The following is a 19,218-nucleotide window of genomic DNA, read 5'->3' as shown; positions in this document are numbered from 1 at the left end:
AGTCCAGCAAAAGATTTTGGTTTTATAAAAGAAAAAAATGTATTTAATGTTATTAATATTGTCAATATATATTGTCTCTTGTTTCGTCATTGTATGTTACGAGAAGGCTTTTTAAAGTTGTAATAACTTTTGCCTGATTTTTTTTGTCTATTGAATTGACAATAAAATATGTTTAAACCAAAACTTTTCAATTTTCTCAACATTCCTATCTTTGACTATCCAGATGGCGACGCATTTATTATAGATGTACGTATTGTCGGGGAATTTGTTCTATATTCGCTGACGTTATATGTCATCTGATGACAAAGATGTGTATATTCATCAGACAAACATTTTTTTTATACAATTTTACACCTCATTTATTGTCTTAATGATATTTAGCGATATTGAGGTCACTATGATATTGAGGTCACTATGAGCCGTACACCACCGAGATATTACATTGCTACCATAACATAAATAGATGGGGCTAAGAAGAATTATTTTTTTTGTGAATCTACCCTTGTATATCATAATAGAGTAATGTAGCACTAAAATATGTATTTAATGGTTGATGTAAAGTTCTTTTCCAGCATCTGTTCGAACGACAGGGGATTTACGTCGGTACCTCCCTTGGCGTGGTGGCATGGTTTACATCTAGTAAGTTTTTTTGTGACACTTCTCGAAAACCATTTATATATCAATGTGTGGCTGATATATTCGGAATCACGTGTAACAAATTTCAGAATCCAAAAACATCTCAAAATGCAGATAATAGCTATGATCTTAGCTCTATTCAAATCCTGATTTTCTCACTCTCGCTTCAGGGAGTACCTAGTTCCGGGGTCATTACCACATGGTATACCTACGGTGACTGTTAATGGTTTTTTCTCAGGATACTCCGACTTTCTTCATTTACCAACAATTTCTGATACTTTTTTTTCTTTTTATCTCTGACTTTTAAGACTTAAACAATTCAAACTACTCCCTTACAATCATTGAACAAACAAACTACATCCCACCATCGGAACACACAAACTACTCCCCAACCATCGGAAAACACAAACTATTTCCCCAACCATCGGAACAAACTACTCCTTACCATCAACAACAAATACTCTTACCATCAAACCATCAGAACACACAAGCTACTCCCTTACCATCACTGAACACACAAACTACTCCCCCACCATCAGAAAACAAAAGCTACATCCCCACCATCAGAATACCCAAACTACTCCCCATCAATCGGAACACAAAAACTACTCCCTTACCATCACTGAACACACAAACTACACACTCACCATCAGAAAACACACAAACTACTCCCCAACCATCGGAACACACAAACTACTCCCCAACCATCGGAACACACAAACTACTCCCCAACCATCGGAACACACAAAATACTCCCTTTCCATCAGAAAACACAAACTGCTCCTCAACCATCGGAACAAACAAACTACTCCCCAACCTCAACATCGAAACACAAAAACTATTCCCTCACAATCGGAACACACAAACTATTCCCTCACCGTCGGAACACACAAACTACTCTCCCGCCATCCGAACACACAAACTCCTCCCAAACGGAAACACTCCCAAACTACTACTCCTACCATCGGAACACACAAACTACTCCCTCACCTCGAAACACAAAAACTATTCCGTTACTATCGGAACACACAAACTACCTCCCCAACCATCGGAACACACAAACTACTCCCCAACCATCGGAACACACAAACTACTCCCCAACCATCGGAACACACAAACTACTCCCCAACCATCGGAACACACAAACTACTCCCCAACCATCGGAACACACAAACTACTCCCCAACCATCGGAACACACAAACTACTCCCCCACCATCGGAACACACAAACTACTCTCAAATTATCGGAACACACACAAATTATACACCCCCCACCATCGGAATACACAAACTACTCCACAACCATCGGAACTCACAAACTACTTCCCAACCATCGGAACACACAAACTACTCCCCAACATCGAACACAAAAACTATTCCCTTACCATCGGAACACACAAACTACTCCCCAACTATCGGAACACACAAACTACTACTCCCTCAACATCGAAACACACAAACTACTCCCCACACCATCGGAACACACAAACTACTCTCCAACCATCGGAACACACAAACTACTCCCTCAACATCTAAACACACAAATTACTCTCCCATTATCGGAACACATAAACTACTTCCAAACCATCGGAACACACGAACTACTCTCCCACCATCGGAACACACAAATTACTCTCCCATTATCGGAACACACAAACTACTCCTTCACCATCGGAACACACAAAAACGCATGATAATGTGCATATATTCGGGATTTTTTTAAACAATATATTATCTTAGTTTCATAATACGCAGGTCATATAAGATAAAAATTGATAGATGACGCAAGTTTGACATTGATAATCGATTGTTTTGTTCTGTCTATAAGAAGAATTGCGATAGAGCTAGTGACCAGCGGTCAACCATGATGTGGTTAGTTTATTTCTAAAATACATCATTTGACGGAGGTGTTGTGTGACATTTACAGATATATAATAACCGACCACCAAGCAGTTTTAGTTATAAACTACCACACTGTGACGTTCATATATTCCAGCGGAAATATGCGCAAAAAATGAAATGTTTAGATATTTGACAAAATCATTAACTATAGATAAAGAGTATTATTTCCGGCAATACCTATCATTAATTATGTTACCCCTTTATAATTAATTATAACTCTGTACAGTTATTGCATATCTGAAAAATTCTTTTAAGAGCGGAAATGAATTTAAAATGTAAAATTCAAAATGATTCTCCTTCATTTTGGTTTATATTAACAGATGAAAGTACATGTTTAAAAATAAAAAGATAGAAAAGAAATTATGAATGTCAAAATATTTTTTAATCTGTACAGCCATATTCATCGATACTATAAAAAAACGCATGGCACAAGTTTCGTATTCTATAGCCCTCTCTCAAACGTCTTGTCATCAATGCATGCTCTGAACTTGAAATGTGACAAAACCAATATGGAGCCAAACTTCGATTTAAGTCTATTAACCTATTTATTATATATAAGCTATACACAGTGATTATTTGGATTTAAGAAACTAGTTTTCAAACTATTATTTGTAATGTGTGACAATTCGAATTGTAATAAAATCTAGTAAAAGCCTGCAACCAACCGGATATATTCAATTATAGTTTTAATTTAACCGTTAATTTTATAGTTTCGTACTTCAATTAAAGCCGATATCATTATACGTTATCAGATAAAACATCATCAGAAGAAAGGCAAATATTATTTTAAATACCACGATTTGAATAGATTAAAACCCGTAAGACCCTTTTTCTTTAAGTTTAGTTGACATTAAATGACATTGATAAGGAACAAATGCATTTTTTGTTCTATAAAACACTTAAAAGGCTCAAGTTACACCCACTTTAATTCGATTTGATAACATGATTTTTAACTTAAAACTATAAACGTGTGTTGCTGTGTCAAAATTGATAAACTGGGGATTAATACGTAGATTTATCAACCCGACAGGGGTTATTAATAAAAAAAGTGGTTCTAGCGGCTTGAATGCTCTCATATCCGCATCCCCGTGTGTATAACGAAAGAGAATCGTGTGTGTTCCAAAACCAACCATTCTTTATTTAATTACCGCCATTCCTAGAATATATCTCTCACACACAATGACACATGCGAGACAATGGAATGATTTTCTTATCAAGGACATATCTAAGGCTGATTAATTGTTTACAGTAATGTGTGTCTGACCTGTTTACGTACAAACATCGTAATATCTTTGTGGTCACATCATCACGATGTGTAACGATAGGTCAGGTGTAAAACTTCCGTATTAACCACGACCGGCTCTTGTATTAGTCAACACGACAAACGAGTCCTTCGAGCGTTTGAAATGATTGAAGATGCTGTAATTTGGATCACGGTTATCGTTATTGTTGTCTGATTCACTTTTAGCATGATAAGATTATGACGTCACTTCCAATATTTTTTGGGGTTAGAGGATGTGTAAATCCAGCCGCTTTAACCACGAAAACGTTTGAATAAGACACAACTGATGTATGTGAGATAATTTTAATTGTCAAACAATTATCCACAAAAAAAACACAAAAAAACCAACAAAAAAACGCGTAACTCACTCATTTTCTGCGTTGTTGAACGGTAAGTGTCATGGTGATTAGAAACTCTTTACCGTTCACAAATTAGCATGGGTTATCATGAGTTCGCTTCCTGCCTGGACCCAGTTGTTCAAGGGGGGTGATTAGGCTAACCACAGTTTAATGACAATTTTCAAATCAAGATAAAATGTTTCTTGTAATACTAAATCTATAAATTTTTACAGAAAATTATATATAATCTTTATTCATTTTACATCAATTGAGAAACAAGTTAAACAATTTATGTAAATCACTCTCGATGGCCCGGATGTAAGCGCACGAGGGGTCTTAGTGTGGGAGAAAACCGGAGTGCCCGGAGTAAACCCACGTGATCGGGCAGGTGACCCATGACCTTTTCACGTCCGTGCCGGGGATCGAACCCCTGCCGGCTAGGTGAAAGGCGAGTAGCTTAACCACTACATCACCCGATCACCCGGAAATTTAAAGTATTTCATTCTCTACCTACATGCCCATATTAGAGAAGACATATCCACAGATTTTGCAGTAAATGAGATTTGAAAATTTCAATTATCGTTTGATTCAGCTAATCACCTTTTGAACAAGTGGTCCAAGGACGCGATACGATTATAGAGTTAGTAAAAAGAGAACGGGCAATACTTGTATGTTTTTTTCCTGGAACTCTTGTTTTCCCTCAACAGTAAAATCTCTCTTGTATCTTTTCAGCTCGTGAGAGTGGAAAACATAATTAAATCGAACGTTTAATACGTCTATTTTATTAATATATGTAATTAGAAAGTGCTTCAACCGAACAGCGTATGCTCTGTGACAGACAGAGGAAATCAAACCAGCTAATCTGTCTTCAAACTAATAAATCAACTCACCACATTTCGAGCTTTGGCCATTTTTTACTGTTAATGAATAATATCAAATGGATATGTTTCAAAGTCATCAATCGTATCCCGAGTTTTTTTTCTAGTCATCTTACTTTTTTTCATCCTTGCAAACAAAAGACCATATATAGGCCGTATAAACGAAAACAAAAAGAAGTAAACAAAAAATCGATACGCAAAATGTATTATAACACGGACATGCTTTTCCTACCTGTTACGAAAAAGAGACAGATGTGACAAAAATACACATAAACGTAATAAAAATCGCTACCTTCATTACAAAAGTGACAAATTGATAGGAAATCAAATTTATCTTATTATAACAGTTTACTTAATTCCGGTCTATGTGAGTGACGTATAGATATACATGTAATCGAAGTGATCTGTTTGTTTCAAGTCATTAATTTATGTAACTATAAATAGTAAGATACGGTTCGATAAACCGTGTGAAGGTTAAGTGTGATTAGGCCAATCGTTGTCTCATCATTATCAGTCACTTCTTGCGGACTTATAGATCCGGTAACTTAATACACATGGTGCGAGACTTGCTAGTATCCATTTAGTTTTTTTGTTTTGTTTTTTTTTTGTTAATCATATGTTACCAAGGTATAAATAACTAAATGTACATTTGACTCCACTTTCGTTAAAAACTTACTAAAAAGTCATTTGTATAGTTGATTAAAAAGTATACACATTAAAGCAATACAATAATGATGGCGTGACGTCATTTCGCCTTCATATTCGTACTTGTTAAAATCATTGTGTTCCGTACATAGACATTTGAGAAAAAAAACACATTTAATACATATTACTGATTCTCAGATAGACATCTGAACATGTGTTGTAAGGTTCATTTATATGTGTTTTTGTTCTGACATTATAATTAGTGAATTTTCTTTTTGTTACATCTACCCGACGATGACCCTCATTGACGTAAAAGGCATTACTAAAGAACATAGTCTTACGTTATTGTACTGATTTCGTCAATGTGGTAACTGGTGGCTATGATACTGTAATAAAAAGCAGAAATACTACAGACATGTAGCTAATTAAAGATTTTCCGATTTTCAATATCCACATAGTTTTAGGTTTGATTTCTCATAACTCTTCTTCATGAAATAATGAGGCCAAATGCGAGATTGAGTATTTGTTGGCTGTCTGAGAGGTTTAATAAATAGTTATTGAGAATAAAAATGAAAGGGTTGTGCATTCATTGACATGGTAAGTGAAGTAATTTTCGTTCTAGCGCGTCCATGTAGTTAGTATCGCTTTGCATTATGGGATTCGTCACACCTATTTACTTATATAAATACAAGTATTCTTTCAATATTGTAAGTAAGTAGGTAAATATGTTTACATTTGCTTATATAATCTTTACAATTATCGATTTTAGTTGCTATATATAATGAAGTTCAAGTCTGGTGGTATGTTTCTTTTTTTTCTTTCAAGCACACGTGCATACTTTACCAAAGTGTGATCAAAGCTCCCCTAAACCCTGATTGGCCTTCCCGTATGTTTGATGAACTGATGCTAAGTGTCCAGAAATTCAGGGACAGAAACCCGATTTTCAATATTTATTTCGACTTAAAGCTGCCTCATTGTAAAATATATCAAAAGCTGAGTCGTTTGATCCGGTTTGCTGGATTATTTGCATTGTTCCGTGATAAGTTGGTTTGGAAGGGATTCGGCAGGGACAACATTGCATCCACATTGTTTCAGCCCTGACTATACCCCTGTCCTTTACAAGTTACGATAGTTGTTGTATATATGTAAACTGCGCGTGCCTCCCGTGATGACACACATTTGAGTTTTATACATAACGTTAATATTTCTTGCTCTGAACATAATCCATAGTATACAGGGAAGCCAGGAAGTTTGGTTGTCCTATAAAGAGTTTTAAAACATATGGATACGTTCCTGTAAGAAATATGAACTTGTCCATGTCGCAATGTGACCTTGTGACCCCGTTATGTGACAATGCGATATTGCGACATGGCCGAAATCAGCCACCGTATAAACTAGTGAACTTCAATCTTTTAAAGTAATTTGAGCTTTAATTAATTTAATTTTAATCTACGATGGCACCCTAATGATAAAAAATACCACACACAATGATCGTAAAAAAAACTTTTAAACTTTCAGTCATTTATTGTCTATGAAAACATAAAAAACGGACCCGCCATGTTGACGAGCTCAGTATATTTATTGTATATGCAATAATATGAAAATAAGCAGAGGTTGATCTGAAGCGAAATTCAATGATCCGTGTACAAAAACAGGGATACAAAAAACAATGTAACAACATTGGCTGGAGCTGTCTTCCTTGATCAAGTATCTTTCTGTTATTTACATACACATTATCTTGTCCTGTGCCCCATACCAGTGTTATGTACCACACACTATACGTCTCGACTACACCCTGAAATATAACACACCCCAAATGTAATTTATTTGTAAATTACAGAGTTTTGTGGAGGGCTGAAGTTGGTTGCGAGTTCCTAGTTCCTAGTTCCGTTTAAGTTAAACGGAACTGAGGTCTAGGTATCAGATCCGTTTAAGGAAATCTGTGTTATAGATATTAATTCCGTTCTGTATTATTCATGGAAGCTCTAAGTTCGATTCCTGTATATAATATGTAATTGAACATGCAATTAGAGGTAGAAATCCTAATAAACGGAACTCCGCTCGTTGGCCAGTATGTTTGTTAAACGGAACTCGGGTCTGGTTCCTAGTTCCGTATAAGCTTAAACGGAACTCGGGTCTGGTTCCTAGTTCCGTATAAGCTTAAACGGAACTCGGGTCTGGTTCCTAGTTCCGTTTAAGTTAAACGGAACTCGGGTCTGGTTCCTAGTTCCGTTTATTAAACGGAACTAGGAACTAGGAACTCGCAACCAACTTCAGCCCTCCGAGTTTTGTATACTTCAACATTGAATTTAATTAACATTTTAACTATTCTGCTACGTGAAATCTCAATACTGTTCGTTCATACACTGTACTGTTACTATTCAAAGCTGATGGCACATATTTAAAAAAAAGTTTTCAGTTTGAAATATATTTCAAGTAATTTACGTGAACGTGTATATATACATGCACAACATGTATTGTATTGCCCATAATGAAAGCAAACCTTAAGTTATAGTTCTTACCAAGTATTTGAGTCATATAAAATATTTTTTTTTTGTAATTTTTTATTTTTTGTCAAACAATACATCAGTTTTACATCAATCACATATTCATGAATTATTGATATAGTTATCTTCCATGCACATCTTTCACTCTGCCATTCTTTCATTCATCATTATAATTTCATTGTTTGATTTTTTTTATAGAGAGAGGGGAGGGAGAGAAAAAAAAATAAAAAAGAACAAAGAATTGGGAAGGAAAGAAGGGATAATGGGATGAACTAGAAACGAGAGATCGTGAAGTATAATATTTAAATGTAGATATATTCTTATATGAAGAATAATGAATCAACTAAATGAAAACACGATTAAAACAAAAAAAAAGTAAAGAAAGAAAAAGAAAGAAAGAAGGGGAAAAAAAAGAAAAAAAAAGAAAAGAAAAAAGAAGAAGGAGGCAAGGAGTTAGATAGTCATTCTATATTTGATAGTTACAATTGAATTAAAAATTACTGCTCAACATCCTGATCAAAAGCAAGCATGACACATGTATGTATGACAACAAATAAATATATATTCTATTTTAATAAAAGATATGTGCAACTGTCAGGGATTTGTGAGTTCTATTAGCTTTATCCATTTTTTCCAATCTTTGGTAAATTTTTTAAAAGTTTTTTTTCTCCTTTTTTATAAGCTATATATCTTTGAACATAATAATAGTCTTTAATACAGTTTAAAAAAGCTGTCACATTTAAAGAACCATGTAAACATCTTGTTTTATAAATATAGTGTTTGATAAAAAGAACAATTTCATTATCGATTCTTTGATATATTCCGTTATGATTAAATTTTCCGAAAAGCATAGTTTCTTTATTAATTGCAAATGGTATAAACAGAATATCTAAAAGACTTTCAAAATTAGCTAAAAAAGCTAAAAAATCCTGAACTTCTATATAAAGAGTCATATAAAATATTTTCTTTCTTTCATTCATTTTTTACGAGTAATGTATTCAACAAGGTATCTAATAAATAAATTTAAAATACTACAAAAAATAATCGAACACTTGTGTTTTTGAGCTATCGTTATCACGAAGCGAAAGGATACACATATATATATATCTATATAGCGTCAAATCGACTGACGTTCATTTTCTTCTTAAATATCTATCAACTCTCGTTCCATCAACATTAAATGAAAATTAATGTGATAACATATCCCTGTATAATATTTACATTTGTGAGCAGAATTATTGTGTGTAGAACATAATCACCTTTTATGTATGACGATGCTATTTTACACCTGTAACCTATTACGTGTACCTCAATACGACATTAAGAGACTGGGTAGCACACAAAGAATATTAATTTGAAATCTAATGATGCCATTAATGATGTAAACTTGTTTTTTTATATATCAAACACTATTTACGATATTTCAAGCATATTCTTTTATGTAAAATGGCCATAAAATAGTGTTTGTTGTTTCGAAATAGCACAAACAAATCTTTGTTCAGCAGCTAAAACACTGTGCGTGTGATGACCATTCACTTTATACTGTTATATTTAGATTCAAGTTTAATAAGCCAGTTAAAATAAATGGGCTATTTTAAATTACATTTGAATACGATCTAAATTTGCCTCTGTGTATTGAGTATATTCACTTCCACTGATTGTTCTACTGTACCTATAACTCACGTCGGTAAGGACGCTGGTCAAGTTTTAGTGATGTTTTCGACACATAAACGCGAAGATCTACGTTCATTATAATGGGATAGAGAGATGCTGTAATTGTTGGTGTCCTAGGCTCAGTTATTATCGGATCAAGGACGTGAAGCCCCATCAAACAATCAGTTTCAATTTGTATATGTTATAAAGGGAGCGAAATGGGTAAGGGTGGCAGGATGGAGAAGAGGCGGGAGCAGCATCAATCTGGGGGGCAGTTTACATTTATTTATCTGACGACAGTCAACATATATCAATCTTGGGATAGTCACCATTTATCAATCTGGGACAGTCAAAATTTATTAATCTGGGGGCAGTCAACATTTATCAATCTTGGGATAGTTACTACTTATCAATCTGGGGGCAGCCAACAGTCAGCAATTGGGGAATAGTCAACACTTAGTAATCTATGGGAGAGTCAACATTTATTTATTTGGGTAAGTTAACATTTATTACATTTATCAAACTGGTTGTTTGATCAAATGGTACAGATATTATGAGTTAGTCCTTCTTATGGGGTAAAGGGCAATAAAAAGAACAATAGCACATAAAAACAATGGGAGTGTATGATAGACAATGCCATTGTGACGTAGTTGACCTATAATGATATGAATATTTCTCATTATATTGCGGTCAGATTCTTTTTGGACTTTATATTAAAGATTTCGTCTCATTAAAAACGACAAAACGTTATTGTTTTGAGTTTAAACGTATTTTATTGCAACCTTTACAACGGGGTCGGGTACAAGTTATTACAACTTATTAAAACCTTCAACAATGACATATAAATAATATTGCCCCAAATAATATCTGTATTAATAAATTTACGAATTTGTATACGCTAGAAATCACTATTTTCTCAGACGGCGTACCTCAAGTGAACTCGTGCTACAATATAAACCAGTGTTATTAGAATACGGTTGCTATTTCAGCGGAATGAAGTGTATGTAACCAGCGGATTCAATATTCGAATTTTCAATCTCCCATCTTGTAAGCGATTCCTTGGGAAAAACCTTGATCTCTTTTTACTTATTTTATACTATCATGAATATAATGTCGATCATATGAATCCAGTTATTCAATCAAATAACTCCATCATTAAAGTAGTATGGTGAATCTCCAATCCGGTTTTGTTATTCGAACTTCCAGTCTGTTTATGTCATTCGAATCTCCAACCCCAATTACGAAGTCCAGTCCCATTGATTTTTTTTCTGAGTTAGCTTGATCTACTCGGTGCGCAAAGGCCAAGCATTTCACTAAGTCACTGTTGTCTTTAACGGTGAAATTCATTATTTATGTGTTAACGGAAAATACTTTAAAGATAAAATAACGGATTAGTAATATCTAATATTCATAGGTCACATGAAGCCATATATTTGATGATGAACTGAAGCGGAATAAACTGCCAATATGGGAACTAGTGGTCACGGAAGCGTGGAGAATGGCCCGAGTCGTGTTAAATTGATCATGAATATCTATGTCCATTCCGTCAGATACTTATTTACAGAAGTAATTCATGACCTGTCAATAACAATATCCTTCATTAGCTGTTTTGTTTATCAATTCCGTTTATCACGTCCTCAATGACGTTAACAGTCGCTTTGAAGGTATTTTTACGGTCCATAAGTCGTGTGATTGTAAAATGTATATTAGTATTCTAAAGAATTTCGATAATTTTGTCCTAGTTTACTTTTGTTATGTATATTATAGGTTCGTCACAATATACCCCAGTAAAGGACCGGTATGATCTTTGTTTATCAGGTTAACAACAGATATTGTTCTACTGACAGGTACTATGCTGAAAGTCCATCGAGGCGTGTGCGACCTTGTACCTCTATCAACCTTAAGGACAACAGTACCCAGTACAAACACTAAACATGACCCATAACATGTCATAATGCATGCATCACAGCATGCATTTCATATGACGCCTATTGGTCTATGACATGGACATCAAAAGACCTGAACTATTTGTACCTTTTGGATAGAAAAAAAATCAGAGAATGATATTCATATCTGTATGAAAGATAAAAAGAAGGAGACGTTACAGAAAACAGAAAATTGATAAATAAACATATACAAAACATGGTCTAACTGGTAAGTAATTTTCATTTAGGTTAATGTTTTGGGAGCATATTCTAATAATGACGTCTAGAACCAATTTGTTCCGTCTGAAATGACGACAGACTGTCTAATCAACGACTGGAGAAAAGGTTGAAGGAGGATGGCTTCAAACTATAATGACAAACTTTCTCTAATGGTTGCCTAGAGTCAAACTAATTTGTTAGCCTTGGGCTTCTAGGTTTTACGGTAGGTGTCACAGAGATGAATTAATATAAAGAACCTAGTATTAAATATATTGGTGGAAATATTTAGATTTCAAAAAATCTAGAATATGACATGTGTACAAATTTGATGTAGGTGACACAAAATGTGGAGTAACGGCAATGGGCAACGGTCCGAGAGATATTGGCGGAACAGAATGGTTATAGGTTAGATAAATTGTTGATGTCAATAACTTGACTGCGTAGAACATGTGTGGGATATTTACAAAATATGTGAAGGGGGCATGAAATAAAGCAGTTATTTCATAACAGACGGACAGACAGACAGACAGATGGACGGACGGAGAGATAAATGGACAGACACACAAAACCCTGCGAAATTTTATCAAACAGATACAGGGCCGACAAACAAAGGATGAACAAAATTTGCAATCGTGGAATTTATAGAATCTTCAAAAGGTTTTGTACGTGGGCAGGAATAGTTCAAACCAACTGTTAGATTTTTGGCTGTCGAGTATTGGCTATGCTTGTGGTGATGGTTGACTTGTATCTTGTGAGTTGGCTATGGTTGACACCTATCACCTTCGTTATACCTATAGATCATGTTGATCCTTGAGTTGGCTATACCTATGGTGAAGGCTGACACCCACTTCGTTAGGTATCCTTGTCGAGTGTTGGTTATACCTATGATGAAGGCTGACACCCACTTCGTTAGGTATCCTTGTCGAGTGTTGGTTTTGCCTATGGTGAAGGCTGACACCCATTTCGTTAGGTATTCTTGTCGAGTGTTGGCTATGCCTATGGTGACGGCTGACACCCACTTCGTTAGGTATTCTTGTCGAGTGTTGGCTATGCCTATGGTGAAGTCTGACACCCACTTCGTTAGGTATTCTTGTCGAGTGTTGGCTATGTCTATAGTGAAGGCTGACACCCACTTAGTTAGGTATCCTTGTCGAGTGTTTGCTATGCCTACGGTGAAGACTGACACCCACTTCGTTAGGTGTCCATGGTGGGAGTTGATCCTAGTGAGAAAGGATTTGACACTGAATCACCTTTTGATATTTGTGGTGCGTTTTTTTTAAAAAGCCTAATTTAATTCTAACTTTAATCTTATTCCTAAAACGTGGTCCACAGACGTGTAAGTATCGAAGATAGGAAAAAATTGTTAAAAATATGTAACAAACATTAGAAAAGCAACTAGAAAAAACACGATTCAAAATACACATAATATCAAGTTTTAGGTCAGGACTCGAGGGATGCCTCTCATTGCAACTATTTTCATTAAAATTGAAAACATGATTCTTGCGCATTGGAAGATCTCATTTTAGGAATAGGGTAAAAGTTGTATTTCATAACAATGGATATTATGAGTTAGTCATTCAACTTCTTTTTATCTAATAAGAATAGCCCTGAACTTAATCGACAATGAATGCCATCAAACTTGTTTATGTCAAAAAACTTGATAAGACTAATGCCGTGAATATATACTTAATTCATTAACATTGAATTAAGTAGTCGTAATTATCAGGTTTAAAAATTTTCTGAATTTGTCAATAACATTATTTACTGAAATATACGTTGTGAAATTAGTGCCAAGCGGTATTTCTGTATAAAAATCGACATCCTGCTTTTATCGGATGATTGAATTCAATTAAAATTTCGCAATTACGTGTAATCATCCGAAACATTCTCCGAAATAGCTGTCTAACATTTTTATGCTACATATATTTATGATTACACGATACATTGAAAAAACATCAGTGGGGAAATTTTGAAAAAAAAATTATCGGTCTTTAATTGTATTTAATGTGGGTATCGATTTTAAAGAGAGTTCAAAATAGATTTGGTCCTTGTAAAATATAGAATTATTTATGGCGATAGGCCAATTAAGTCAATAATGAAATATCAATTATTTATCAAAATTCTTTTGAAACAAGATTTATGTTATTTACAAAGTCATTTATGGCTATAAAGATCAATCAATTATGTCAATAAAACTTCTTTACACATTCTGTAATGTCAAATAAACACCTGCCAGTGTCAGGACATTTATTATTTCTGTCAATACACAAAATATTTAAGCAATATAAATAAATCATTTGAAGTACATTGTATATTAAATTGCGGGATTGGTATTAGATTTTGAAAAAATAAATCATGAGGGTTTAACATCTTTTCTTTAAAAAATTGAAGCATGTTATGATAACCCAATATGTTAGCGTCAAAGTGTTCTCGTAAGCATCAAGAAAAAAGTCATACAGCGCTAAAACAACGTGTTTTTACATTCCTATTTTCAATAAAACTTCTTTACACATTCTTTAATGTCAAATAAACACCTGCCAGTGTCAGGTTATATGTTAATTCTGTCAATACACAAAATATTCAAGCAAGATACATAAATCATTTGAAGTACATTGTATATTAAATTGCGGGATTGGTATTAGATTTTGAAAAAAAAAATCATGAGGGTTTAACATCTTTTCTATAAAAAAGATTGAAGCAAGTTATGATAACCCAATATGTTAGCGTCAAGGCGTTCTCGTAAGCATCAAGAAAAAGTTATACAGCGCTAAAAAACGTGTTTTTACATTCTTATTTTAATTTCTAAAGGTTCTGATATCGTTAACTGTTTTTTTTAAATGTTCCTTATATTTTACAATCGATAGTTGGCCAGTAGTTTAATTTACACAAGCAAAGATTAAAAGTTACATTTTTTTAATATAAAATTTCATGAATAGTACCTGGTATATCTTTGTTTATTGTGATTTTTATTGTGGACATTTTGAAGTCATTCTTAGATCTATGAACAACTATAATGGATATGCTGTTTTAAAGTTTCCGTGCCATTTGTTATATATAAGTTGTTATTTGATACTTTCAAAAATTAAAAATTTGAATTCTAGCCAACTTGTAAAAAACTGTTGGACCAATTAGCAGCCTCTACAGTATTACGTTATGGCAACGTAATTTTTCCATTTCCATTCCGAAGTGGTTCCATTGTATTTGGCATACAAATCAACTTATTCCCATTTCCACTGAAACCGGACAATATCTAATTTCGACTAAACAGAAGCCGGGGAAATTTCCAAAATTTTGGTTGAAGAATCAAATAACTGCAAGTACCATCACACTCAACCTATATAAAACACTTCATCAATAGGAAATAAATTCGTTAGGCTTAGTCACAGATATCTGAGAGCGAAAATAATCTGTTGTAAGGAAATGACAATATCAACAGCATTCTGTAAACGAACTTATTTTAGCGCAGTTAAATTTCCGCGAAAATGCGAAAATCTATAAATTATGATTTTACTGAATTTCGCGATTTCCATTTCAAAACAAGTTCGCGGAGATTAACATGAAGGGATTTAAAATTGTTCGGAAATTACTATCAAAATCAATGATGTACAAGCAAGCTCATTCGCAAAATTACTTGAATCGCGAATTTCACGAAAGTAAATCGTTCGCAAAGAAAAGTTTGTTTAATAAAATAATGCTGCGTTTTCAGTATAATATTTCACTTCTTAGAAGTGCTTAATATTAGATAAAGTGATTATTTTCAGTCTCAGTTCTTCTTCATGTTCTTCTTCTACATATTTGTCACTACAATGGCAACTATTTTTTGGCTCCTTTTCAGAAATGATATAACTCAGTCGAGTGATTATATATATGTGAAAACACGTAATAACTAATTAATATATATAATGCATATATATATATCTACAGAGAGAGTAAACTTTGTCTTTTCAATGAACACCTTGAGAGTGCATTGTATCTAGCAGCCCGTGTAAATAACTTTGTTTACAATATTAGATACATTCAAAGTTTATAAATGAATATTTTGATTTAAATAATGAATATTGAATATCAAATGTAAATGCTTTATGTACCCATGTAAAATCTCTTTAAAAATAAAAGAAAAAATACAAAAAAATATTTGTCACTGCGATACTACATCTGAGCATATATTCCACCATATTTTCTTTTCTCATTATATGATTGAAATTAAAAACCAATTATGAAATTTAAAAAAAAATACCAAAAATGTCCTTAATGTACACCGGCTGCTGCTGATGATGATAATAATGATGCTGATAATGATTTTAGAACTTTAAAATAACGTGGCACTAATTGCTTTTTCCATAAGCTTTCGTGATGAACTCTAGTTAACATTAATTAACTATGACCTCTAAATGATCTGTCTCACTTGATTAATCATCTAGTTAGTACTGTTCTAATTTTTTAAATAATGTATTGTTGACAGAATTGGCACGGGCTATTTATGTCATATTTAAGAAAGAAATTGATTTCAACCTGTTTGTTAAATAGCCCGATTTTACATTATCGATACATCTTAGACGTACCATGGTCCAAAGACAAACAAAAATCAGACACCTGTCAGCTTTGTCACAATAGGTCTGCCAAGGTACCGTTATAATACTGCCGATAAATATTTACAAACATGACTGAGACTTGTGGGGTAATTGTTTGTTTATTGTTGGTCATGTAACCTGAAACACGTACAGTTTTAAGTTCGTGCTAAGGTAAATAAAGAGACCGAAACGGGTTTTCTTAGTACAGAACAGTTTTGTAACAGTTCAGGTGTTATTCATGCATACGTAAATCGAATGAACTTGTTTACGGACGCAAAACGTGAATGCATAAAGGCTTGACATATTCTGTTACGGTTGGTCACCTCGTTTGCGTCCATTGGGAATATCAACAATCTGATCAGAGAGTGGAATTCAAGCATGACCAAACAATTAGATTTCCAACGGATAAAGCAAATCTATATATTGTCTTAAAAACACGTTTTTCTATAATCCAATAAAAAAATACTTCTTAATTTATGTAATATTACAACAATTTTAATTTCATTTCATATTCAGATTGTACGTGTTAATTCAAAATAAAACAAGATATCTTTGGTATACGCGCTTCAACAATGTTGTCCATAAGAGACACTATATAGTGAAAGATGAAGCATACTTTTACCTTTTTAGTTATCTAGCTATGTCAACTTGGAATGACAAAATCGTTTTTAATCATTTGTTCATTACATAAACAGTTACGCAGTTTTTGTGATTGGTGTGAAACCATCAATACAAAAACATTAAACGATTTTTGTTATAGTATTATAACTATTGCTTCGTCGATTAGTCACGGATATTTCTATCTACGAATCTAAGCTTCAACACCCCAACCAACCAACCCCCCAAAAAAAGACAAAAATTAAAATTCACACAAATATTTCATGTTAGACTTTATCGGAAAATTTTCGATGTTTCATCCATCCCTTTAACAATTATTCTGTCAATTTGGTAACTTTTTATATTACCTGACGATATGTTTATCTAAAGACGGCAAATAGCACAGTCATGAACGATATCAATCGATATTTTTAAAGGGGAAATGGGGAAATTTCAAATAAAAAGATAAATGATTGCCGTATTGGTCATGATGTAAAGTTACATGACGAACAGGAAAATATTAATGACAATACACGGAAATAAAGATTTTACAATGCTATTAAAAATCACCTACATGCGATTGCGCATTATGAAAATCACTTGAAAAAATGATTATTGTATCTTACCAGTATCTAGTATCAGTTTTCAATTTTTGTGTTCAGTTTGATAATTCAACAAAATTTTCAAACATATATCATAAATAGTAATGTTTTAGTCACGTCAAAATGAAAGTTTTAAACCAGTACATATGGACAAAGACTGAAGAAACTAATGTTTTCGGTATGTTAATGGCAATTTTTGACACATTTTTGTCTTAAATTGACATTAACTATGCTTTTAATTACTTCTCTGGCGTTTATTACTGTCACCCGGGGCGTGTATTGAGGCGTGTGTCGACTTGATCTTTATTTCATTACGTATAAATATCAAAGTCATAAACCAATAAAACACTTATAAAACTTGTCAATATTCCAATGTCAATGGGAAGTTTATGGATTCACATGGATCGTAAACCGAAATTAAAAAGTATTGATCTTGAGACGGGTCACATTAAATTATTCAATGTATATCTAAGTAAGCTGATAAACGGAACCTGTTGAGATAAAATGTCACTGATCTAAATATGTGCTATCGATCAACGTGTAATGGATAAAAACATTAACATTTAGTTTTTAGAACAGGATGGCGGCGTGACTGTCACAGTATCGCTAAAATCAAATAAACCTGAATTGTTTACTGGTAGATATTAACAAACATTGTCATAACAATTGTTGGAAAACAAATAAGTCGTACTTTTATCATATTTGCATTTTTTCCCTTTGAAATACCTTCGTTTATTTTGATGGTATTTCGGTATGTATTTTTTATGATCCTCACAAATTTACTAATGAATTAAGTATTTTTTAATCCTTCGGCCTAATGTTTTTCACACTTATTCATTTATCAATCCCTACACACGTTTTTGATACATTCGTTGTTCCTTTTCATGACTTTACGTCTAAAAATACGAATATAAATCCTTCAATCATTTCGGTTATTGTGCTTTCAAGTTAGGAAACAATTTCAAATTGAAACGATCGTAAAACTGATCAATATTGTTAAAAACTAAATTTTGGTCAAAAAGGTCCTAAAGTCTACTTCAAATAACTTTCTAATCAATTCAAAAATAATACAATTCGATCATGTTTCAATATTAATTTGTGTATTTTCATTACTGAAAATAATAATTGATAAAGTCCATAACTGAAACGTAAATATGTTCCACTGACTTACAATTACGTCAACTATTCCTGCTAAGCCGAAATCCCTCTATCGCACGGAGACACAGTTCTGAGTTTTGTAATTAATATCTAATCCAAGGATATCCTTTCTAATGATACAATATGTTTAATTACACAAATCAAAATATAAAAAAGGTGACACTAAATCCCAATGGTGATAGGCTTGGAATATGGATATTAATATTTAGTTCTTTTGTAATAATAGAAGAAACTGCGCTGAATATTTAGTTCCTTATGAAATAAGAAAAAACTGCACTGAACCAGGCTATCAATTTCCAAAAAAG

This window comes from Argopecten irradians, chromosome 3 (assembly GCF_041381155.1).
Source record: "Argopecten irradians isolate NY chromosome 3, Ai_NY, whole genome shotgun sequence".
NCBI classification, from domain to species: Eukaryota; Metazoa; Mollusca; class Bivalvia; order Pectinida; family Pectinidae; genus Argopecten; species Argopecten irradians.
The sequence above is the reverse complement of the archived record's forward strand: the minus strand, read 5'-3'. Positions refer to the sequence as shown.